We start from the raw sequence: 26018 nt of genomic DNA, 5'->3' as shown, positions 1-26018 counted from the left end.
GCGATGTCCCTCCTGGGAACTCTCTGCTCAAAGGCCTAGATTTGAGACTGCCCAGCTGCTGTGGCAATGCCCTGTTCAAAGGGAAATTCCATGCTAGCCAGGGACTTATCAGTTCTTAACCTTGGGTTCTAATTACAGCTGTTGACAGTTGGAGAATTATGGGCACAAGCTGATAGTTCTAATTGGGTTGTTTATACCCTCCACTTTGGTTCTTTTTATCTTTAAGAAAATTTCTCACAATGAATCTTTTTGATGTTAAAACCTATATAATAAACATGCTGAACTGGCTCTGGGTTGTCCATCCCTCATCAGGGGATGGAGAACCATGGGGCCCCATCTTTTTCTCTATTTGTCTTGTCTTCATCTCCTTATCACCTGGTCTGGTATCTGAATTAACTGCTGTGCAGTTTGCAGCAAAAAAAAATTCTCAAAATAGATAAAAATTGCTGATTTCTCTACAAAATAATTAGATGGAAACAAAACAGAATATCTATTTCTTGCCAGAAGTTTTTAGGCTGAGACTGGTGTCTTTCAATACATGCAATAATAGTCTGTTGCCCATCTATACTTTTAGCATAAACCTATTGGGGAAAAAAATCAGACTAGAAAAACACAATTAATCTAAATGATATACAATGCACATAAGCAGTGTGTTAAATCCTTGAGACAGATAGAATAAGCAAAACATAGCACTCACAACCAGATCCTGCTAAATTCTTAAATATATATATATATATATATATATATATATATATATATATATATATATATATATATATATATATATATATATATATATTTAGTTGTAGGTGGACACAATACCCTTATTTTATTTTTTAATGTGGTGCTGAAGATTGAACCCAGTACCCCGTGTATGCTAGATGAGCACTCTACTTCTGAGCCACAACCCCAGCCCTAGATTCTGTTAAATTCTAACAGAGACAGAGGTACAATGAATAGAGGAAAATATTGCTCCTGGCTTAGAGTTTAATGGAGGTGCCATTTAAGCTGAGCTTTACAAAGCAGATAAGATTCTGATAAGCAGAGACTGAGAATAAAGACCAATAAACAGCTCAGGCATGAAATCAAGGATTTGTTAAGTGAATGGCAATTAGGTCATCAGGTTAGAGGGTATGTGTAAAGTAGACTAGTGGGAGAAAGAATTGTAGATTTAGACCATACAGTAGTATATATAAGTAAAAACTTTGGATCTCATTCTGCAGGAAGCAGAAAGAGAGTAAAACAACATGACCAAAACTATTATTTTGGGAGAATATGACCAGCATTATTATTTTTGGAGAATGACCAATACTGTTATACAGGAAAAAATGGAAGAAAAGCTGGAGGCTGGTAAGAAGACCACATAAATTAATTTAGGTCATAATCTAGGGTATTATCAAATGGTAATGAAAAGGAAGGGTTGCAGACAGAATGCATAAGTTTAGCAATATATTGTAACTGAAGGGTTAAACAAACAAACAAAGTATTTGTACATCTGGATAACTAGGAAGATGGTGGTATCAGTAACAAACTGGGAAATCTAGATGGAAATGTCTAGCCAGTAGTTACAGAAACACCAACTCTTCCTTACAGTAGAAATAAATGGAAACAATTACTAGGGAATGCAAAGAAGCCATCGAATTTTAGAGTTCACATAATGTTTTCACATATTATCTTCTATTTGCTCTAATAAAACTGGTAAAACTACAACAAAATAAAACAAAAGGCATGTTTATCATCCACAAAAGGTAAAGCTGAAGTTCATAAGGGTTTCTGTCCAAGGTCTCTTAAGAGAATAAGTGGTGAAGACAAAACCCAAACATATTGTTTTTCTAACACTAAGTCTGTGTTACTTTCCCTATATTTAGTGGGCTATGAACTTTCAAGAGTATTTTAAAAGTTTTGGGATATTAGAAAATTAGAGACAAAGTAAAAAGAATTAATTGGTATTGATAATAGCAGTCTAAGCAAAAGATCATTTCTATTTTCTGGGCTCAGTATGAAACAGCCACAGAAGTCAAGGACCACAAAAATGGTCACTGGATCAAGTGATTCAGGAACCATTAATACTGTCAGAGAGCACTTTCTATAGGATGGAGACTAAAGGAAAACTCAAAGGCTCATAAGTGGATAAGTAATGAGGACAGGACACTTGTAGGGGAAGAAGGCCCAATGATTTGGAGGGTAAGGAAGAAAACAGAGGAGAAACAGCAAGATGAAGAGAAACAACTCAGAGGTATTATCATGATTAAAGTTTTATCTCAAGTAAAGAAAAAATAAGAACATTTCTAAGTAATGAGAATTATATAAGAAGAGAAAACAAAGTCATATGAAATTGTCTTAAAGTACACAGGATAGTATGAAACCAAGAGTAAGAACCTTTCTTTCTCAAATTCAAGTATAACGGAAAAGTTTTCCAATGTGGAGGAAAGAGAAAAAGATTTTATGTCAGACTCACACCTAATAAAATGTTGGGGATTAGATGCCCATCTAGGACAAATAAGAATTATCTGGAAAATGTCACATAGAAAATGTGATAGGTAATAATGAGTTGAAATTACTAAAATAGATTACTAAGCAAGACAGATAAGAATATAGAAAACTAGTGTACAGTAGACACCATTAGAAAAATTCCAGCACTTGTGTTGCTCATTTGATAGCTAAGAGAAATAAAAAAGACCTCTGAGGTTATTTGCCATTGAAACTCTCCAAATTAAGAATGGGGAATGACAAACTTTGAATAGGTAACAAATGACAAACTGAAAGTATATTTAGGATTGAACAGCCAATATCTAAAAGAAAGTGTATCAAGTCTCCCACTGCAATGCTGGATTCCAGAAAGGAATTCTGTACTGGTATCAACCAAGATGGGTTTGAAAGAAAGAAAGAAAGAAAGAAAGAAAGAAAGAAAGAAAGAAAGAAAGAAAGAAAGAAAGAAAGAAAGAAAGAAAGAAATCTACCATTTAGGCAGGCCTTACTTTGTGCCACTGTTTTAAGCATTGTAAATGCATCATTAACTCATTTAATCTTCACATCAATACTATGTGGTAAGAAATAATTCCATTTTAAATGAGAAAACAGACATAGAACTATTAAGTCATTTACCTAAGCTCACACAGCTAGTTAGGTGGCAGGGTTAAGACTCAAACCAGTTATTAAAGTTTAAATGTAAGTGCTCTTAACTAACTTTCTATATTGCTATTTAACTCATCATCATCACATATTTAAAATAGTCTAGTTAATATATTGATTTTGAGAATTGCTTAGAGATTAGATTTTCAGCATTCTCATTAAAAAAAACCTGTTAGTTAATACATGTTAATTAGCTCAGTTTAGCCATTCCACAGTGTATACATATTTCAAAACATCATGATTTTATTAATTCATGTAAGTTTAAAATACAATAATAAAAAATTATTAAACATTCTGAGGCTGGTGATACAGCTCAGCTGGTAGAGTCCTTGTTTCACATGCACAAAACCCTAGGTTCAATTCACAGCACCACCAAAACAAACAAACAAACAAATAAAAAATTAAACATTCCATACATATTTTTTCTTGTCACAATATTATAAAGGGGAAATCATGTTAGAGCCAAATTTATCAGTTAGAGCCCAAGAGATGGTAAAAAATAAAATAAAATTACTCTGGGTTTCTAAAGTTTATTTCAAAACAGTTTTGATTATCTAGTGAAAACTATATTAACTATGCAGAAGTAGATTTTTATATAAATGCCTATGCCAAAAAGACACAAATGTGGACAACAAATCTCTCAACAATTTTAACATATTTCCCTAAGTCTAAGTTAAAGTATTTAAAAACTTAATTTTTGATATAAGGCAATTTTTTTCATAAGTAAATAAGATAAATATGAAATAGAACATACAGAAATTCAAAATTATTATGCATTGTGATTTTATAAAGAAAATTTTCATGTATTTATACTCCTTTAAAAAATGATTTAGGGGGCTGGGGTTGTGGCTCAGTGGTAGAACGCTTGCCTAGTATGTGTGAGGCACTGGGTTCGATTCTCAGCAACACATATAAATAAATAAATAAGTGAATGAATGAATAAATAAATGCCCACTGACAACTAAAAAAATATTTTAAAAAAGATTTAGGGAATAAAATACAGAGACCATAACTAAGGAAGAAGTGATGTTTGGTTGGCCAAAATTCCCAAGCGAAATGGTAAATGTAAGAAATATAACACTTTGATAATGAAACAGGCAGACAGATACTTAACAGTAGAGAAGCCGTTGGAATAATGATATTTCACATAGGCTCTTAAAGCATTGTCACAGGATTCTCTCCAAGACTTCAAACCTCCATCTACTTCCTCTCGTTGAAGGTCACTTGCTTCTTTCCGTAAGTGATCAAACTTAAAGGAAATTTTGTTTCTTGGATCTAAAAATCGGCTATTACCCAGGTCACCATGCTCTGTAATTAAGACCTTCCAAAGAAGAATTAAAATTATGAGTAACTATAAAAAATATAGTTATCACATTTTGCAAAACAAGTAAATAAAATTGAGGAAAGCAGTTTTTCATTAAGTCAAATTTCTCTTTCATATTGATTTTTCCAAGTCTCATTTTTATTCTTATGAAAACATTATATTTATGGTAAGTCAACTTTATCCTACAAATTGCCCCCCTCCTAAACACCCATCATTTCTTGGTTGGTCTAATAGTTATGTAAGTACTTTTGAAAACTTTAGTATTCTTTTTTCTATATTTTATGAAAAATTTTCAGAGTCATTATACTGAACATTTAAAAATATATAAAGGTAAAAATGTCCTATGTCCCAAATATCAAATTCCTAAAGGAATTTAAAGTAGCCTACATTTCAGTTTGAATGCTTTTATTTCCCCATTGAATAAAAATGTCTCCTGTTATTCCTACCAAAAAGAATTATAGACAGCTGGAAAACCTTTAAGTTCTTTTGATTTTCTCTCTTCATATTAGGGGCAGCTCTCTTTCTCTCTCTCTGTCTCTCTGTCTCTCTGTCTCTCTGTCTCTCTCTCTCTCTCTCTCTCTCTCTCTCCTTGTCAAAGATAACAACTAGTATCAGCAGAAAGAGAAAAGAATTTCCTAATGTGTAGAATATTTTTAAAAACTTTGAAAATCAAGACATAAATTTATTCAGCACTTAATTCATACATCTGCTTTGGTTTCTATCATCTCAACTACGTGTCAGGCATAGTCTATCTAATGGGTGTATTTTTTTCATATATTTTTTGGATCTTTTGAAAATATGTGAAAAGGCCATTTATTGGGCATGTAAGCTGGAAATAAGCCTACTTTCCTTTGTGAGGGCTCATAGTGCTCCACACACTGGTCCGGATATTTGTGGTTCGGAACACCAACCACAACCAGCCCCATCACCATGGTAACCTGGCCACCCTCACGTGCACATTGTGTTCCTTTTCTTTCTGATTTTTGTCAGGGAACTTTTAGCCCATTGGATGCCACTTTTAAGTGTGTTGCTTGCTCACTGAATTATAATGGCCCTCAGCTAAATTTACTAGGTAACAGACTATGCATAAAAGGCTTTCTTATGCAATAATAATGTGGAACAAATTCTGTGAAACTGGTCACCAGAGGCTTCTTTTTGACTTTGTCACCACAACCTCCTTAGCTCTTCAGTGGGCTTTGGCTGGACCGAGTGAGCCCACAGCCATTGAGTACTCTTCTTCCTAAAACAAAAAAGTAAAGTGTGTGTGTTTGTGTGTGTGTGTGTGTGTGTGTGTGTGTGTGTGTGTGTGTGTCTGTCTGTCTGTCTGTCTGTGGGTATTTTTGTATAATTTTAAAAAATCATGGATACTTTGAAGTCAATTAATACTGCCACCAGGTTAAAAAATCCCAGCAATAAAGGTGCCTCTGAAAAAAACATACTACTACACAAATCATACAGATGCTTTTTTAAGTAGGTGCTACTCAAGTTTTATAATGTTGCTCACTGTCATCATATAACTATGCTGAACCCTTTTTTTGGATATAAGAAATACCATAAGTAACATTCCCTATTATATATTAGGTGTCTTATCAGTACTTGTTAACTGAATGCATGTATTTTCTTAAACTTTTATGGCATGGTATTAAAAGGATATTAGTACCAATGACCAAGAAATAAACAAAAAAATCCCTGAAATCTTTAATAATCTCATAGTTATTTTTAACATTCAGTTGGTAATTAAATTCAGCCTACAAAGAAAAAGCATGAAGTTGACTCTTTCATTTAAATTCTCAAAATTTAGCAAAACATTCTCCCTCATATCTGGATCATGTACCCACTATGAAACCAACGAATACCAATTAATGAATGGCTTATGATTTAGGATTTACCATTTTCTGAGTGGACCTTCCTTGAAAAAAGTCAGTGCAAAAGCATTTAACATTAACAAAGTATTATAGCCTCTTATATAAGTATTAAAATAAGTCTTAAAAGACCTATAATGAACTCCCTTCCCTCACTGCTAATATTAGTTATTTGTATGTCCATTCTGTTTCTTGATTTAGTACCTCAAAAGTTTATCAATCTTGTGAATTTTTCCAAGAATCACCTCTTGACTGCATTGATATAAATTGTATTTTTTATTTATTTCTGCTTAATTTTTATTATTTCTTCTGTTTTTCTGTTATTTTGCTAACTTGCTGTTCTTTTGCTAACTTTCTGAGATAAATACTTAACTCATTGTTGTTTAACCATTCTTCTTTAATATGAGCATTTTCTCAGACAACTACTTTTGTTAAAATCAACAGATTTTATATTTTTAGTTGCAGAATTTGTAAGGAAGAAAGTAATTTGTAGTTAATTCTATTGTGCCTTGTGATAGCTGATTTTAGGTGCCTAGATATTTGGTTATATATTGTGTCTGAGTATCTGAGGGTTATTCTAGATAAAATAAACATTTAAATTGGCAAAATTAGTACAGCAATATACCCTCTTCTATGTGGGTGGCCTCATCTAATCTACTAGAGACCTGAATAGACTTAAAAGAATGAGTAATAAAGAAATCTTTCTCTGTTTGTATTTGAAGTGAGGTGTCAGTCTTCTGCATTTGGATTATGACTCTCACTGGAACTCAGATCATGAGCTCTCAGGAGAAAGCCTCAGTCTGGCCTTCAGACTCAGACTGGAACTATATAATTATAGGTCTCCAACTTGTCCAATACAGATTTTGGACATCTTAGCCTCCATAACTGTATGAACCAATTCCCTTATAGTTAATGTATTTTTAAATGTCTCTATTTGTGTGTGCAGACTATTAGTTTAGCTTCTCTAGAGACACCAGATTAATACTCCCATACAAGATACACCTGTTATACAGATAAGTTATTTGAATTCATGAAAAGTAAACTTTCATTTTTATGTACCAGCTACAAAGCTAACAGATAAAATTTTCAAATAATAGCTCTTATAATAGAATAAAATATCATGTACTTTGGACTGAATCATCTAAAATAAGAAGACTCCTCAGGAGAAAATTATACTATTAAGAGAAATTGAAGTTCTAAGAACAAGATACTATTTTTTTTTTTTACTCAGATGGTCATGAGTTTTATTTTAGATTATAAAATCAGCCTCCCCATTCACACCAATTCCCTATGAAATACCAAACAAATGCAACAAAGTTAATGACTACATGGTGGGATAATCAAACTGTTTAATCTCCCTTTACACATTATATTAACATCCATATTACAAGGCATTCCATTCACAAATATTACAGATTGATAAAAACTTCACACATACCCCCAAAAAGTCTATACCAGATTCAGTCACTTTAGTAAATCATTAAAATAATAAAAGTAATGAAAACATCATAATTCTCTTAAAGCAATAAGGTCTGAGGCACTCTGGGAAAGATGTTCTCTTACAAGTATATGTGTCAGTGGCATCAAACTGTATTACCAGAAAGTTACCAGATACCCAGTAATCAAGTACACGCTAACAAGCACTTGATGATCTGATTGGTCTTCACTGGATAAACTTCTATTTGGACAATTGCTGAAAGGAACACACACACTGGGTAGCTGAGGTCACTGCTAATGAGTCAACTAAGCATAGGTGAGGTGGTTTTTTTATTTTTATTTTTTAATTCCCAGCAAACCAAGGACAGCTGCATCCCTACTGCAGGTTACAGTGCTCAAAGAAGTTCCTTTCTCTTCACTGTCAGGATTACTCTCACAGCCCACCTGACTTACTGTGCTCACAGCTAGAGACATCTCAGAACTCTTTACCCATCACCCTCTACAGCACAACCTCCACCCTTCTCTGAGTATCTTCAAGGTATGCCCTTGAAATAAAAGAGAGGGAAAAAAGGAGGTTTTCTACCTCCCATTTCTGACCAAATAAAGGTCTGAAATAGAGTATTACAAATTCCTGTGCCCCGCAACAGCCAGCCACCACATGGAGCATAGCTATTTTTGTCATAAACTAGACTTTAAAAAGCCTGATAACTTCTTCCAAAGTGAATTTTACCACATTCATTCACTGACACAGAGTCCACATTGGAAAGAAAGTCTCACTGAGTGAGTGCTTCCCTACACACAATTACCAGGATAAATAATTAGCATTAGGAAGGGAGGAGGCCAATTCCCAACTAGGAATTAAATCTCTACAAACTATAGATCCACTTATGACAGCAAAAAACCCTGTCAGAGCAGAATCAACCCAAACCAAGGTCACATAGTGTTCGGTAATTACATACATGGAATTTAAAATGTATGCATATATATTTCCATATATATATAATTTAAAAAATCTGGAGCAACATGTGTTGCTAAAGTTTCAAGGATTCTCATCTTCAACAATCGCCTGAAAAGCAGCTGGCTCCTGATAGCCAGTTTGTGGCAGTGATTAAAGCAACTATAGAAGCAGGTCTAAGAAAAAGTGCTCAAGGGGCAAATAAGAAAACAGGTGTGCAGAGAATGAGACAGGGGCCGGGATGGGGAGGGGGTACTGAAAGGAGTTGAACAAGGATTCCTTTATTCTTCTCAGTTTTTTCAGACCCAAGACAAGCTCTTGAAGACATATCAAATGCTGTGTCCTTCCTTATCTATAATCAAAACAATACAAGTGATAAAAAATTGCCTCATCCTTTCTGTACTCTCAATAAAATGCATAGTACAGTAAGAAGGCATTACTGAGATGTGTCATCTTAGGAGAAATTAAAATTGGGACATGAAGTGAGGCCGCGCACTATCAAGTCGCCGGGTTAGGATTTCACAGCCAGTGTCCGTTACCAGCAGCGTGTGCTCAAACTGAGCAGACCGTTTCCCATCTCTTGTCACTGCAGTCCAACCATCTGGCCAGGTTTCATCCTGCCATCCACCTTCACAAATCATTGGCTCAATTGTAAATACATGGCCTGATTTCATCACTCCAACTGCTTTGTTTTTGGCATAGTGGGGTACATTGGGAGCTGTATGAAAAAGCTTGTGTATTCCATGCCCACAGTAGCTTCGAACAACTGAAAATCCATTTGCTTGAGCATGCTTCTGAATAATATTTCCCAATTCTCTGTATCGAACACCAGGTTTCACTGCATCGATGGCTTGCATAAGACACTCGTATGTGGTCTGAACTAATTTCCGTGCTCCCTCATCCACGTCTCCAACAAAAAAGGTCTCATTCAGGTCCCCATGATAACCATTGCAATAAAGAGTGATGTCCACATTAACAATATCACCTTCTTGCAAAGGTCGTCTGTCTGGAATTCCATGGCAAATGACTTCATTCACTGAAGTACAACAAGACTTTGGGAAATTATAGTAATTCAGGGGAGAAGGATAGCAATTTTTTGCAATGCATGCTAAGTGTACAGCATGATCTATTTCTTCAGTAGTTACACCTGGTTTAATCATCCCAGCAGCAATATCCAGCACTTCTCTAGCAAGCCTACATACAAGTCGCATCCCTTCTATGTCTTCAGATGAGAGTAATTTAATTTGAGAAGTACCATTAAGAGCCTGTTCAGATTCAGACATTCCTAAGGGATGATCAGCATAATCTGGTCTTTGAATATAACTTGGCACTGGCCTTGTTGGCATCAGTGGATAATGTGGTCTGAGTTTACCAGTATATCGATAACCTGCCCAGGGGTCAGTGTTTATATCACCTTCTACAGTCCAGGAAGACACTTCCCGCTTTGCCTTTTCATCTTTTGCTTTCTTATGTAGTAACTTGTGAGTAGCCCAACTTCCTTTAAAACATTCCTGCGAGCAGAAGTACGAGCCCTGGATGCCCAGCTTGATGCAGGTGGGACACTGGAGCTTGGCCTCGCAGCTGCAACCGTCCGTCTCGCACACCCGCGTCTCCACGGCCGCCATGCTGCCTGCCTGCCGGAGGAGCGCCTCACCGAGGAAGAGGAAGATACTATTTTTGTTATTATCAGATTTAATATTTTCTGAAGGGCTATGTTAATTCCCCACAGGAAGTTAGCAAAATTGCAGTCAAATCAAGCAGCCTGTATTGACAAGATAATTTTTAAAATAACATACGAAATTCAAAAGGTTAAGAAAATCAGTAACATAATCTTTAAAGAAGCACAATTATTTTCTTCTCTAGTTGTTATCATTTACTACAAACCTGCAGCAATTAATGATATTTGCATAAGGATAGAGAAATAGATTGATGGAAAAGATGAGATTGTTCAGAAGCAAGACCATTTATACCCTTGGTTTACAACAAGTGACATTAGAGTATGGGAGAGTGTAGACAACGGAGAATTGGGGCAAAGTGGATGAATGATACTGAACAATTAAAGACACCTATATGGAAAAAAATCAACCTCAATCCCTACTTCATATTCAAAATACAAATCAATACTTGCAGGCTTTCATACCTCTTAACTAAACATATTTATTAAAGTTCTGATAATGTAAACATATATCTTTATGACCTTAGGTAGAAAAAAGACTTCTTAAATAGAACACATATGTTACTAATCATACAGGGAAGGGATAACACACTTTAACCACATTTAACTCAGATTCATCAAAAGCCACCTCAAAGAAGAAAAAAATTAACTTTCAGAAGTGGAGATGGATGTGACACATATAACAAAATTATTCATATCCAGAATATATGTAGGACACCTAAACCTTCAATAGGAAAAAAAGGTATCAAAACCCTAATAGAAGAAGATGGGGGTATGCATACGGGATACAGCTCAGTAGTAGAGTGTTTGCCTAGCATGAGCAAGGCCTGGGATTGATCTATGTTCTACAAAATAAAGAAAAAAATACAAGCACTTCACATTTAAATAGCCAATATACATACGAAGGTGCTCTAACTCTTTAGGAAATAAGGAAATGCAACTCAGGCAATATTGAAAACTATTATCCACTAACCAGTCAGCAAAATTATTATCAAATATTGATGATAATTTGGAGCAATAGGAACATTCTTACACTGCTGTTGGAGCATTAAATGGCACAAATTCACAATTTCATACATACGTGAGTCACATGAGATTCTATTCAGCAACACATCACATATATGACAGTGATCCCATAAGATTATAATGAAGCTAGCCAGGTGCAGTGGTGCACACCTACAATTCGAGCTAATAGGAGGACTGAAGTTTTGAAACCAGCCTAGGCAGCTTAGCAAGACAATGTTTTAATTTTTTTAAGTAATAACAATAAAAGGCTGTACATGTAGCTTGGTGGTAGAGAATCCTTGGCTTTAATCCCTAGTACCACCAAAAAAGATTATAATCTAACTGAAAAAAATCCTTAATACATAATGAAGTCGTAGCTGTCTTGACATCAACATGATACTCATGTGTTTGTGGTGATCTTAGTATAAACAAACTTACAGTTCTTCCAGTCATATCAAAGTATAGCACATACAATTCTGAAAAGTGAATAACATTTGATAATTATAATGAGCATGTTTGTTATTCATTTGTATATTTGTTCTCCCATACTTTTTTTTAATTTTGGAGTCTTGCTACTTATTTTAAAAGTGCATAACCAGGTGTGGTGTTATCCACATATAGTCACAGCATTTTGGAAAATGAGAAAGGGGGATTGCTAAAGCAAAAAGATTACTTTAATCCAGGGGATTGGTGACAGTCAAAGTAGGACCCCATCTCTTAAAAATCAAACATGGCAAGTTTACTATAAAATAATATGCAATAATAGGCCACAGTGGGCCACAGTATGTGATTATCTAATATTATCTATTTCTGTGTATGTATTTTTATGATGTTCAAACAAGGACAAAATCACCTAACAATCTGTCAGAATGTGTCTTATCATGAACATATACATATATATTCTTTACAGTTAAGCATTTAATACAGTAGACATTGGTCAAATATGGATAATGCACATCTACAATGTAGCTCCACTGAATTGATACAGGCTCTAAAGAGTATAAAACACAGGCCAGAGTTAAAATATTTAGTATAAAAATGACAATTATCTTAATTTTTTTAATCCATCATGTGTTGCAATGATTATATATTTATTAGGCTGAATAAAATATATCATTAAAATCAACTTTATCTCTGTCTACTTAATTTTAAATGTAGCTTGGAAAAAGTAAATTATATATATATATATATATTTCACATTATATTCTATTACATATCACTATTTGAGAGACATTACTTACATGTATACTTGAAGACATGCACCAGGAAGATTGTAAGTAACATTATTAGTTATAATTCCCAAACTGGAAATTATTACTAGAGTGTAATAATATATTGTGGCATATTCATACAACATGTAGCAAAAAATAGCATTAATAATAAAAACATGGATCTATCTTCAAAATATTATTAACATAATGAAGCCAGATTAAAAAAATAAAAACACATATGATTGAACTCATTCTAATCTCTTTAAAAAGTTCAAAATCAGACAAACCTAACTATGGTATTTAGGGACACCTTATTAGATGAGAAAATCATAAAAAAATCAGTGACTACCATAAAAGTGGGGTATCTTTTAAAGAGATATGCTGAGAAAATTGCTGACAGTGTGCTAACTTCAACACACATCATGCTCAGTGATGGTTAAATACTGGTGTTCTGTAAATTGTATATTTTTTATTTATATACATTTTCTGATTGGGTTACAATTCACCATAAAGAGGACTTAAAAAAGAATCATCAGGCACAAAAAAAGAAGGGTAAAGTTATCAATAAAATAAGTCTAAATGGTCATTCTAGTACCCAGTTCCAAGAAAAAAAGGACAATTTTCAAATTCTGTAAGGGTATAGCAGAATACACCCATAACACCAGGTTCTCAGAAGAAGAATGAGGTAGGAGGATCAAAATTCAAGGTCAGAATCAGAAACTCAGTGAGACTCTGTCTCAAAATTTAAAAAAAAAAAAAGTAAAAATTAACAAAGAGTTTGGGATACAGCTCAAGGGTACAGTGCTCCTGAATTAAATGCACACACACACACAAACACACACACACACACACACACACACACACACACACAAACAAACACAAATATAAACACTGTCACAGCTTCAGAGACAGAGAACCTCCTCCAAGACTGGGGGTTAGGGAGAAAAAAGAATGGATGATATACAAGTAGCAGTGAAATATTTCCAGATTTTAATAGTAATACTAAAAGCTAAACAACACTAATTTCCAAAACAGAATTCAACATTCAAACAAATTATCAATGACTTGTCATAGTAACATACTCCTATATACACCAAGGTAAACAATCTTATCTCCCATATATTCTTTCTCATTAAGCTTATGTGGGTTCTGCTATTGTAAAATGAATATAAATATTAATAAAAGAAAAATCTGGAATATAAGAAATGAAGAAACCATTATGGGAGAATGGCCAAAGAATGCCCAGAATGAAATGAAGGAAAATTACACGATGAGAACTATTTAATAAACAAAAATATCACCAGTCGACATTTAGGTCAGAAAAATAGAAATATCACCAGTCCACATTCAGGTCAGAAGGCCCTGGAAGAAACTGTCTCAGAAAAGAAAATTGATACAACGACTGAGGGAACTAAAAATCTTGAGAGAATATTTGGAAAACTGGTAGAGAGTTTGAGAATCAAAACATAGAAAACTATACAAACAAGAAAACAAGGTAATTTTCTAATCAAAAACTTCCTCCAGAGCCAATCTTGAGCAACTTAAGAGGTATAATACCTCCAACTCTTAGCAGGCACTACAAACGTGCATGTGACAATGTCCCAAATAGCGTAAAACTGAATATAATCTAAAGTACTTCACCAAAAATTTCCCAAGGTTTTTAAAATGTTTCTGTGGGAATGTACATTAATTCTATTAAAAATATTAATAAATTAATAGAAATTGGTTTTATACTTCAAAAAAATGGTCAAATTTCTTACACACATTTTATAAGCAAAAGGTATACCACAATTGTTGAGTTCTACAATATAATATTTGCCAAGCACCTAGAAAACAAGCACAACATATGAATGCTACCTAATAGGACTAAAGCAAAGGACAAGGATTAGATGCTAGTCTTGGTTTTGCTCTAACATATCCTGAAGAAGAAACAAATATGGACCTGAACATGAAGATGATTTGTCAATACTACCTACACGTAAATACTATTTGCTACCACAAAGTAGTAATGGGCATATATTGCTTTATGTTTGCCAACAACATAGACCTACCTGGTAACTGAACTCACACTTCATGATAGAAGTACTATCTAAGCATTTCTCCCTTTGCCTTTAATTCAGGTCAGAGTTCATTACCACCACTCAGCACACTTCTACATTGATTTTGTCTCCTTACAGAATTGGACTACACATGTCAGAAGATCAGTTTAATACTTTAGAACCTGGTGCACCAATGAGATGACAATTATTCCACCCAGTGTTTTAAAAAGCATGGCTTGAAATTTGCCCTAAGGGAGCCAATGTCCACTTTTAAGAATCAGGACATTAGAAAATCTGAAATTCGGAATGCCTGAGAAAATGTTTTTACCTTTAAAACACACTACTGCATTCATTTTCTAGGAACTTAATGTATGAAGAATTATATTCCAGGTGCAGTCTTTTTCTCTCCTGAATCCCTCCTGGGGACAACATATGGATCGCAGCAGAGTTTGAGAAAGGACTGTGACCTGAATCCAGTTTTATGACCACAACCAACCCTTCCTTCCAGGACCCGCCAAAAAATCAAAACATACCAAATCGAGAAAATGCCCTCCAGGACCAACAGGCAGCAGAGTCCCTGCCGCCAGCCACAGGGACATGGCTGAGCCTTGGCTGAGAGCAGGGAGGACCCTGCTTCCTGTATGACTTCAGGGACGGACAGGCACCCCGCCCTCTGTGGGCCAGCCAGGTCCCTCCCCCAGGTCTCTGGTGGCTGCCGGCCCAGCACTAACCTTCTGGAGCCCCAGGACCAGCAACCCCCACCATTTCTGATGGTTCTCTTTGCTGAAGCTTTCCGACCTCCGCTGCACCAGTTGCATGGCCAAGGTACCCACAGTGGAGCTGGGGCAGCCCGTGGGCCAAGCCGGGCCAGGATGGTGGCCAAGCCGCGGCAGGCCGGTGGCCAAACAGGCAGAGCACAGGCCACATGTGTCGCAGGCCACCGCCTCCAGCCTGGGTCGTGACTGTGGCCAAGGAGTTCAGGGCTTCTTCCTGCGCCCAACTGGCCCTCGCCTCCCAGGAAGCACGGGAACCCTGAACTCCAGCCGCCTGCAGGGCCCTCTATTATGCGGAGCTGGGTTTCTCTGACTCCTGCTTTTTCTGGGCCCCTAGCCCCACCAATGTCCCTCGGACTTCACCTCCTTTCTTATTCCGCTGCAGGCCACGGCGGGCTGTGGGTGGAAGCAGCAGCTCCTCTGCTCCTAGCCCTTTCCCTGCACTCCAGACAGGCAATGGCCCACCTGCGTCACCTCTAGAGGGCCAATGCCACAGACTGAACGCGCAGAGGGCAGGAGCATGCCACCAGGACATGCACAGCATGAACCCCCCTTGGGCAGCCACCCAGAGCTTTGGGGAGAAGCCAAGCTCCAGGGCGCAGATGCAGAGACTCAGCCCGCGCTGCCTGGAGAGGCCCCACATGGAGCATACCTGCAACAGAGCGAACCAGGCTGTGGCCAGACTGAGTGTGGCTGTGTATTCGGCCTCTGGGGAACTTTTCAGGGACTGTTTCAGACTCAAGGAGGATAAGTGCTCTGGGCCCCATGGCCAGTTCTGCTGTGGTGTGAACTGGTCAATATAATCAATGCCATAGGCATAGGTTATAGACTATAGGAATAAGATAAGATGATATAGAGAAGGAACGGTAAGACATAAATTCATAGACAAGTTCAAAGGAGTAAGCCTTAGTAGTGAAATCATGTAACTATAATACATAGCATTTAAACCAAAGGATATGCTCCAACAAGAGAGGCTTAATTTAAGACTTATGTTTCAATTCCAAGATCTGGTGGCCCCTTGGTTTGGGCCTTTGTGAAAGGTGGCACATTATTAAGGGAGAAAATATTGAAGGGATTTCTCCCACCTCAAGTAAAAGGAGAATATAGAGGGGAGGGAGGAGGAAAAGGTGGAGGAGGAGGAGATGATGATGATGATGATGATGATGATGATGATGATGATGATGGAGGAGGAGATTGGTATTTCCCAATCTATTTTTCAAACCATGCTTCCAAACACCTCAGGACTTTTTACTAGGCCTCATCTCCTGAAGATTTGTTACAATTCCCTGTACCACCCTCGGACCAAGATTTTGTATTACACAGAACTTTTGGGAACACTTATCCAAATTTTAAGTCAAGATTACTAAACTCTTGAGTAAAAAATAATTATGATATTTCTAAAGTTTGAAGCTAACACAGAGCCAGATGCTGGATCATGTAGAAACATTATTACATAGAAATGTACAGATCAGGCATATAAATGTTAAAAGCTTCTCTTCATTAATTTAAGCATCTGTGAACAATCTCTGAAGAGTAGTAGTTTTTCCACTCAATGAATAGAAATCTCAAGGAAAATTTCTCTTTCAGACAATATAGGTATGGAGAAACAATATAGGTATGGATATGTGTCCTGAGGGCCATTGCAAGTGAGTAATCTGTACATTTCCGTTTTGGTGATGGAGTGTTCTGTGTACTTTGCCAGTAGAATGTCTAACACCATGAATCCCACCTTCATTTCCTCAGATCCTAATCTTTTTGTGCAACCAATTCTTTAGTGAATGCTCAAAAAGGGCATATATTATTAAAGCCTGCATCCAAAGATCACTGTGAGAAGTGAAATAGGCAAGTGCTCTGGATATGACTTGAGATAATAGTAAATAGCAACACAGTGTATTCTTCACAGTTAGGATGGTGATTGTGATAATCATGATTTATGAAATTTCTCTGTATAATTATGATAACAGATTATTGTTTGGCTGCATAAGAATAACATCTTATTTTGGAGCACATTGCGATTGTTTTGTTACACAATTCTGTACAAATATTATTCAGAGCTTTATCCAATTTTGAATTTTATGAGTAGCTGAGACTAATATTTATATACCAATCCTTTTGGGCTGATCAAGTGGCCAAACTTTGATCCAGTCTTCTTGCTTCCTTCCCAGGAGACAATCAGAGGAATAGGAAACACTAGGAAGTGTAGAGTGGAAAAGAGGACGTTAGAAGCAGCCCTGCACAGGGGCTATGTCCAGTCTCCTGGGCCACTGTATGGGAAAGGGACATGCCTGAATGAATATGGAAGTCCTATTTAATAATGGGCATGAAAAAAAGTAAAGAGTGTAACGTAACTTGGTGATAGGGAGTAAGGAAAATAAGACCTAGAAACATACTAGAGCTACATCATGAAAGGTCTTGAATGCCTGCTGGAAAGGGTGTTATTCAGGCAAGGGGTCTCACTGAAGGTCCATGAGCCAGGGAGGCTTAGAGGAAGGTTGTTTCAGAAGGGAATATTAAGGGAACTTGTGAGTGGACAGCAGTAGTGATGGGAAGAACTACTTCAAGCCAAAAAGTTTCTGCATGTGGCTTTTCTGGTGATGAAGCCCCACAACAACCACTGCTGAGTTTCTAGTTCCTGGACTTGAAGAGATATTCTGATGTCATTGACCTTGTGATGTGGAGAAGTGAAACTAAAGTATATAGATAGTTGTGGCTTCATGGGAAAAGTACTGGGACAAGGATTGGAGAGACCTGGCTGGGAGTGTCCTGAGTTGGAAGATTTCCCTCTCCTAGGTTGTTTTTTTTTTCCATCTGGTAAAACAAAGCAAGCGAGATGTATTAGGTTGAGCATTTTACTCCAAACTAGGAGCACTAGGAAAGACTTAAAATACAGCTTCAAGGGGTCTGTAAATTCCTGAAGTTGCATAAAATTTGGTCTATAGCTTTCCCAGTTTCTTTTGCTCCACTGAAATGCCCTCTGCTGGAGGTGAGCCTTCTTCCCCGATTTTCCATGAATTTTATGTGCTCTTCCCATAGCACAGATCACACCCAGTATTGATGTTTTTTAACTCCTCAGAGACCATAATCCCTTCTCAGTAGGTGTACCTGTTTGCCCCCACTTCTGACTTTAGAGCTCATATACACATGTGTGTGAATCTGTAAATTTAGGGATGGAATTGAGTTCTGTCTAGGTAGGTGCTATGAGCATCCCTTTCTCTTTCCATTTGTTCCCTTTTAGCTCTTTTTCTGGTTTGCTGTATACAAATGAATATTGCTCTGTAGTTCTAGAATAATGAAGTAACTGAATTTTGTAGGCCAAGCAGAAATTGCTTAGGGACCTCTTGCTAGTTGATTTTAAATTGCATTCTCATTTATCACTCTATTTAATTAAGTGGTAGTTCATTCTCAGGACCCTCATCCTAAGAATCTTCCTCAATATCATATTTATTTCACTCTTGAATCTCCTAACATTTGGAGAAATAAAATGTTATTATCTTTTCCTAAAAAGTAAACTTAGGGCCTTTGTGTCTGCTGCTGCCCTTTGGAGCCACTTAGTGGTCATACATTTCCATGCAGTTTGCCTTCAGCTGCTGTAATTAAGCTGGAAAGGCCTTCAGTTTTTTATGCTTCATCACTAGCTTGGAGTCAAAAAATGAACATGTTTGAAAACACGCAATCTCACAGGTTGTCACTCAGCTCTTCTGAAGTCATTATTTCTTTCCTCTTTTGAACTATCATGCCTTCCATGGACAAGTCCTTCAGAACTGAATAGGGTATGGCCCCTTCCCTTGAGGAAGTTAGAGTCTAGCATGAAGAAAAATAAGTAATTAAACTATTATAGATAAAAGTTCTTGTAGGTATGCAGAAATAATTAAACTCCTTGTTATTATGCAGGTAAAACTATAAATCCCTCCATGATGTGTCTGACAATTTGTGCCTTAGGTTTAGTAAGTTAGCCAGGAACTTTTCTTCACTAAAAAGGGAGTGGCGTGGCAATGATTTAGCAACTATGAAATGATGAATCCACAAGGAGAAGGATGCCCTTGGGGAGCACAATAGAGTCACTGATTTATGCTGCATTGGCAAAGAGGTTTAGGTAGGAGCCTCCATTGAAAAGAGATCTATGTGAGAGGAACCTGTTTAGATGAGTAATTCAGAACCTTGGTCCTGCAAGTCTCTGCCTCATGTGTAAAATCTTCTTACATCCAGAAGTCACAAAGAATTAGAGACAAACCCTTTAAAACCCTTGTATGAGTATCAAAACTACCATAGTCTTAACTGCATCACAGGCACTGTGCTAAATTGTTTACTTATGCTCTTATTTAACCCATGTGATAACTCTAGATTTCTAGTATTTTTATCCTTCATTTTACAGATGAGGAAATTAAAACTCATAATGATCAGATAAATTCCCTTCTACATGTACAGCCCTTAAGTGATATCACCAGAACTAAACTACAGGTCTATCTGCTATCCTCCTGGTGAATGGGAGATTACAAGTAAATCTAATACCAAGAGATGTGTATAATCTCATTTTAATGATAGAAAAAAATGCCCAGGTGAAAGAGAGAGAGCTCAAGCCTTTAGCCACACAATGAGTTATTTGCTGATCTTTTCAGAAATGTAGCTAGGATTCTACCTCTTAGTCATTTCTTCTGCTACCTACAGACTTTCATGGTTTTAGCAGGAAGCTGGCTCATTTTTCCCCTGGTAATTGTTTCATTGTGTTGCCAGGAGGTAAGTTCACCATTTTCAGATGAACTAAGTGCCACAGTGCCTCTGAGTGCAACCCAGAGGGAGATCCAGTGCCTGTCTACGACAAAATGTTCTGCAGATTCCTGGGAATGAGTCAGAAATGGCCAAGGTATTTGCCTTACTTGGTTCGTGAACTCAATAGTTCTCAATTTATCTTGTTCAATGTGAGTGTGGAGAGTGAATGTGAGAACTCTTGGTGAAATCCTTTTTTATATTTAATTTAGAGACAGGGTCTCACTGAAGTGCTTTACTGAATGAAGCATTACCCTATTTCACTCTGGAAATTTATAGTGTCTGGTGAATAGGGCACAATTCCCAGGCTAGTGTTTGATGTCTTTCACCATTCTCAGCTTTCTATTTTTATTTTCCTTCCAGCAATCGTCAATTCCCTTCTGCTGGGGAACAGAAGATTTCACAGACATACTCCTTCTCATCCCTAAGGGTACAACTACAGAAGTGATTTGCTATATCTAGAGTGCCTAATTTGTTTGTTTCTCACAAATGTTGTCCATCATCTAATAACATTCTTCAAATATTACTATTAAGTACCAAAAAAGACATTCAAATGTTTCTTCAACATTATATGTATTTCTCTATCATTTATTCCACAAATATAATTCAGTGCTAACTCTGTGCAAGTAATTATGCTTGGCATTAAATGTCAATATATAGTTCACATTGGAATTATGATAGAAGCCAGAAATGGTGGCATACACCTGTAATCCTAGCAGCTCAGTAGCCTGACACAGGAGGATCACAAGCTCAAAGCTAGCCTCAGCAAAGTGAGGCACTAAGTAACTCAGTGAGACAAAGTCTCTAAAAAAGATAAAATATGGCTTAGGGGATGTGGCTTGGAGGTTGAGTGCCTCTGAGTTCAATCCTGCCTCATCTCCAAATATCCCCAGGACAGAAATATCAAATCACCCTTTTTAGTGAAGCACTATAACTCTCTTTATTCCTGTCAAGTGTCTTGTCAGAGTGATACTGTTGGTGTATGAATGCCAAAGGATCCTGGCTTTGATTTTTTCTTTCTCTTCCCCTTAATCAGATTTCCCTGTTCTTTCATACATGACCTTGTCTTTCACCTTTAAAACAGCAGAACTCTTCCTGTTCCTGAAAATAGTCAGCAATGGCAAGCCCTTGGGACATGGCCCGCTGTTTGTGGTTTAATGGCTTTAATATTATGTTCATAGGAAAGGAACTGGGAAACTGTGTGGTGGAAATTTGATCAAATTTGGGGGAAAAAAAAGCAAATGAAGTTTTCAGAGCCAATCCTACAGAGATGGGTAGAGTCTGTAAACAAGTCAAGATGGCGCCTGGCATTTTGCCAGAGGGAGTAGTTTGTGAAGTAACACCAACAAGCTATTAAACATGGACATTCCTTATTGGCTAACTGCTGTATCTAGTTTATGTTAATTAAGATAAGCTGTGTGTAATGTATATATACCCCTCTTGTCGTACAATAAATGGCTGCCACTCAATGTATACATGTTTTTGTCACCTCCCAGTTATGTTGCTGCAGCCAGACTGCAGCAAGAGATGAATTCCACTCACAAATAGAAAAAGCACTCACTTGGTGGTGCAATAATGTATTTACTGATTCCCATTCCTATGACCAAAACACTGCCTTTTGTTCTTAGAATGCTACACAAAATTTAAAGAGAGAAAGCAGGATGGCTATACATTTAGTTGGTAGTTTCACAACCCTGTGTGGCCACTGTGATGATGACATTGATGATGGTGATGATGTCAATGATGATGATTTGCATTCTGATTACAAAAAAAGTGGTTCAAACAGGTTGAGACTTTTTTTTCTTATCAGGGATTGAACTAAGGGGTGTCTAAATGCTGAGACACATCTGTGTAGGGCCACATTAAGTTGCTGAGGCTAGCCTTGAACTTACAACTCTCCTGCCTCAGACTCCCAAGTCAACTTGCCAGCCCCTGAGAAGGGGACATACTGGTTTTCCCTGTTCTCTCCTTGAGAAGATAAAACAGACATGCTATCCCTCTTCTCCCTCTGAGAGACAGAAAAACAGCTTGCCTGTCTTTTTTCCCAAGAAACAAACTTGCTTTCTCTAAGATCAATGGATGCTTACTATATCAGTCAAAATTAAAGCCACCCCTAGTGTGCGGCCACGATTCTAGCGTATAAAATGTTACATTCAAGGAGGATTTGGGGCTTCTCTCCACCCTTACTGCTGCTGTCACTCTCTTTTTTGCAGAACAGCCTTGTCAGCTCCTGATAATAAACCAGCTTCTTATCCCAGGTGTGTGTGATTAGTCCTGCACAACCATTGTATCTGGTTTTCAAGCTCTTAGAAAGTGGCTGCTATTACATAGAGATGTATATATGAGTTATATCCATACATTAACTTTCCTCTGTATTCCTATGCTGTTAAAAATATTATTCTTCCTTCACATTCAAGTTCACATGTTAGCTCCTCATTGAAGGTTTCCATGACCTTTCAAAAGTAGGAAAACCTGGGCCCCAGAGTCTGGCAGTGTGGTCTATCTTGCTGACTTTTTTCAGGGCTCATTCTTTTGGGCCTCCAGTTGCCCAAGTGCACCTAGATGAGGTTGGGCTGGGGAGGCTCCCAGGACCAATCTGGCCTGGCAGTTGACCCTTTCATTTTTACCATGGAGTGGGCTCTTGATGCTGAGCACGAGACCAAGTCCTTTAGCACTCACTCCTGCATTTTCATTTTCTCTCCCTTCTCCAGGACCAGCCTTGATTTTCCTTGCTGGCCTTCTATGAATCTGTACAGAATGGAGCCAGAGCTAGATAGCTCCCATACCATCTCACTAGGGGTAAGATCAACAGAGTGTGTGCCCATCAGGTAAGAGGACAACAAGGGGCAACTTGGGGTGAATTTTATAATAGTAAACTTCCTGAGCAGGGAATTGGATACAACTCATTCTTTGGGGGGTTGCAACTTCAGTCACCTAGAAGGCTGTGGATTAGCTGCCCAAGGGTCAGGTGCCATCATTTGTGCTGGAGATGGAGCTTGCTTCATTCACCAATATATATTTATTAAGCACCCTACCATGTGCTAGACCACGAGTCATCTTTTAAGTGTACACTGGTGAACAACAAAGGTTTTACTCCTTTGATTTTCATGCCCATCGAGAATTGGCGAGAAAAGTTTCTGAGTTATCACAGCTGTGTGGAAGAGGGGGCTGGGGGTCACACACCTTTTCTGTCGCCGATCTCACTGCCCTTTAGATCCACCAAAAGTTGATGAAGTAGATTTTTCCAAGATGATGACCTCCTGTTTCCTCATGTCCAGTGAGGAGGAGGGAACTGGGCTATTTCTCTCCTAAGTCCAAACATCAGTCCTGGGTCTGGTGCCCTGTGGAGACGCAGTTCACAGTCTGGTGTGCTTTACCTCCATAGGATCTGAGACTCTGCGTCTCTACACTGCCAGATCTCTGCAGGGCTCAATTCCTCCCATGTGTGGCGAGTTGCTGTTCTGCGGGCAGGGTTCTGCGCATGGAGGAACTCGGAATTTCTCGAGTTATGGACTGCGTTTTTGACCTGCCGCTGTTTAAATTCCTGTCATAGGCTCCATGAAGCTTAAATTTGTAGGTGGGGGCTCCTATGAGGGGGAGCGTCTGTTCACTAAATCAGGGTCATGCCAGCAACGAGTTCTCCTCTAATCCTCCATCCAAGAGTAGTTTGTTGAAATCAAACCTGCCTGTTGTTCTTAGAGGAGAAGACCCTTGTGGCTCATCCAGTGGTGTTTGTGTCATGTAGCCCCTAAACTCACATCTACCAATGCCTGAGCAGTTGAGTATGATTTGCCATCAAGCATAAAAGAAAAGGCCAAGGTGAGTGTGACCAGTCTGCATTCCATGCCTGTGGGAATTGAAGTGCCCTATAGGAACAGTCCCCTAGGTCTAAAATGTGTATTGACTAAATAGATCAGGGGTTAGATTCTGAAGGCTGACCCTCAGGTGGCACCTACCAATTCATGGTCCAGTGACCCTTGTGGTGTGTGAGAGGAAGTGGGCATCTGCAGACCCAGTGGCTAAATAGGGGCATGCAGTCCCTCAGAAAAGCTGATCCCTACTCCATTGCTCTGCCTCTAGGCTCAGATCTGGCCTGGACCAGTGCTTGAAACAGCAATGCTTCCTCTTTCTTAGGAGAGTCATCCCTGGAAGGTGAGAAGATGAGATGGAAAAGTCACTATACTTTGGGATTTTATGGCTTTACTAATAAAGTGCACGTGTAGAAAAATTCAGAGAGAAATCATAGGAATCTAACAGTGTCATGTGTACCCTGGAGCCATAGGACATGATCCTGTCTTGCCTAAATTTCCCCTACTGGGAAAAATATTAAAAGCAGAATGACTGAATTGATAAGGTAATCTATGTAAAAGAAGGAACGAACCCAGCCATATGCTCAAAACTTATAAATCAACCTTTATTATAGACACTTCAATGCCATTTGTTAGACACTTCAATATTTTACATGATTTTCAATGTACATTGTACCAAAATTTCTATAACTAAGTAACTATGTACATAAAAGTAATACTTCCTGTTTCACTTTGCCTCTCAGAAGCAGCAGATTCACATATTTTGTGAAAGTAACATTAATAAGTTAACTGTTGAGGACCAAACTCTAAATGTGCTTACCTTCTGAAACAATGATAACCTCTGATCGGAACATGTTACACAGGTAGCCATTTGGCTAATATCTCCCCTTCAGCTTTTTGGCTAAAGAAATGTACTTTGAGATTTTTTTAAGGACCTTATTTGTTTCAATGTAATTTTCAGTGAATTGGCACTCATAAGATGGTTAGCTACAGGTCTCAAAGTGAAAACTCACCCAGGTCTAGGGCTAAATCTTACGTAGTCCACACCCAGTTCCATCTGGGTGAGGGAAGGGTGCAGAATTAAAATGTCACTATTGAAAAATGCACAGCTCCCAACACCAGCAGCCTTTGCCTTAATAAAAAGCCTCAGCTAACAATCCAGCAACATGAACAAGACCACATTTGCTTTTAACAAAAAGTGAGGTTCAGAGAAGGAAGAAAGACTAACTGTTCTGACCCATGGTGTGTGTGGTGGATTAGCAACATTCACTCCATCTATCCCTAGGCACCACTGCAAGGGTGAAGTGGAGATTCTCCTCCATCAGGCTGACTGGGCTCCTGGCCATGCAGTGCACTTGGCTGTGTGCTGTCTGCTGTCTGTGGATGTGGGCTGAGAATTTTGGGCATGCTCCTTGGAGTAACTGTCCATGTCAGCATTGCAGTCACTGCACACCAGAAGGCCACTGGGTTTTGAAGGAGAGAGCAAGCCAGATCAGAACCACTTCTAGCTCATCTCCATCCCCGCACAGGCCACCCACTCAGACCCATGTGAGGTCCCGCTCTCCCACCAAACATCTTCAAAGAAAAGTCTGGGGACATGCCACATTGTTAGTGGAGATGAGTCTTTCATGCTCACATGCCCATGATCAAGCAAATCTCGTACTTAGAGAATGTACATTACTTTGATCACAGCCAAAAAAAAAAAAAAAAAAGAAAGAAAGAAAGAAAGAAAAAGAAAACAAAAGCAAACCCCAACAGTTGAATTAGGTACCATGCAGGGTTAAGAGTTTTCTGAAAAACTAGAAATTTAACCTCAAAACAGCCTTGGTGAACAGATACTAAATCTCTCTATGTTGCTTATTATTCTGGAAAATTCTTGCTCTGGTTTACTGTACTATAAATAGTATCTAAGAGACACACTCTTCTAGAATTAAAAGGACACCAGGCCAGACCTTCTTGTTTATATACTAAATACCAAATTCAGAGAGAGTACTAGATGGAAATGTAGGCATCTCCCCTCTTCATTTAGTAA

General features: G+C 37.9%; 1 pseudogene; it reads right to left on the bottom strand.

Annotated features, from left to right (window-relative positions):
- Positions 1-9149: 9149 nt before the first annotated feature.
- Positions 9150-10335, bottom strand: LOC143641139 (methionine aminopeptidase 1 pseudogene; annotated as a pseudogene).
- Positions 10336-26018: the final 15683 nt, after the last annotated feature.

Source organism: Callospermophilus lateralis, unplaced genomic scaffold (assembly GCF_048772815.1).
Source record: "Callospermophilus lateralis isolate mCalLat2 unplaced genomic scaffold, mCalLat2.hap1 Scaffold_86, whole genome shotgun sequence".
In the NCBI taxonomy this organism is placed as follows: Eukaryota; Metazoa; Chordata; class Mammalia; order Rodentia; family Sciuridae; genus Callospermophilus; species Callospermophilus lateralis.
This window is presented reverse-complemented; position numbering and strand designations above follow the sequence as displayed.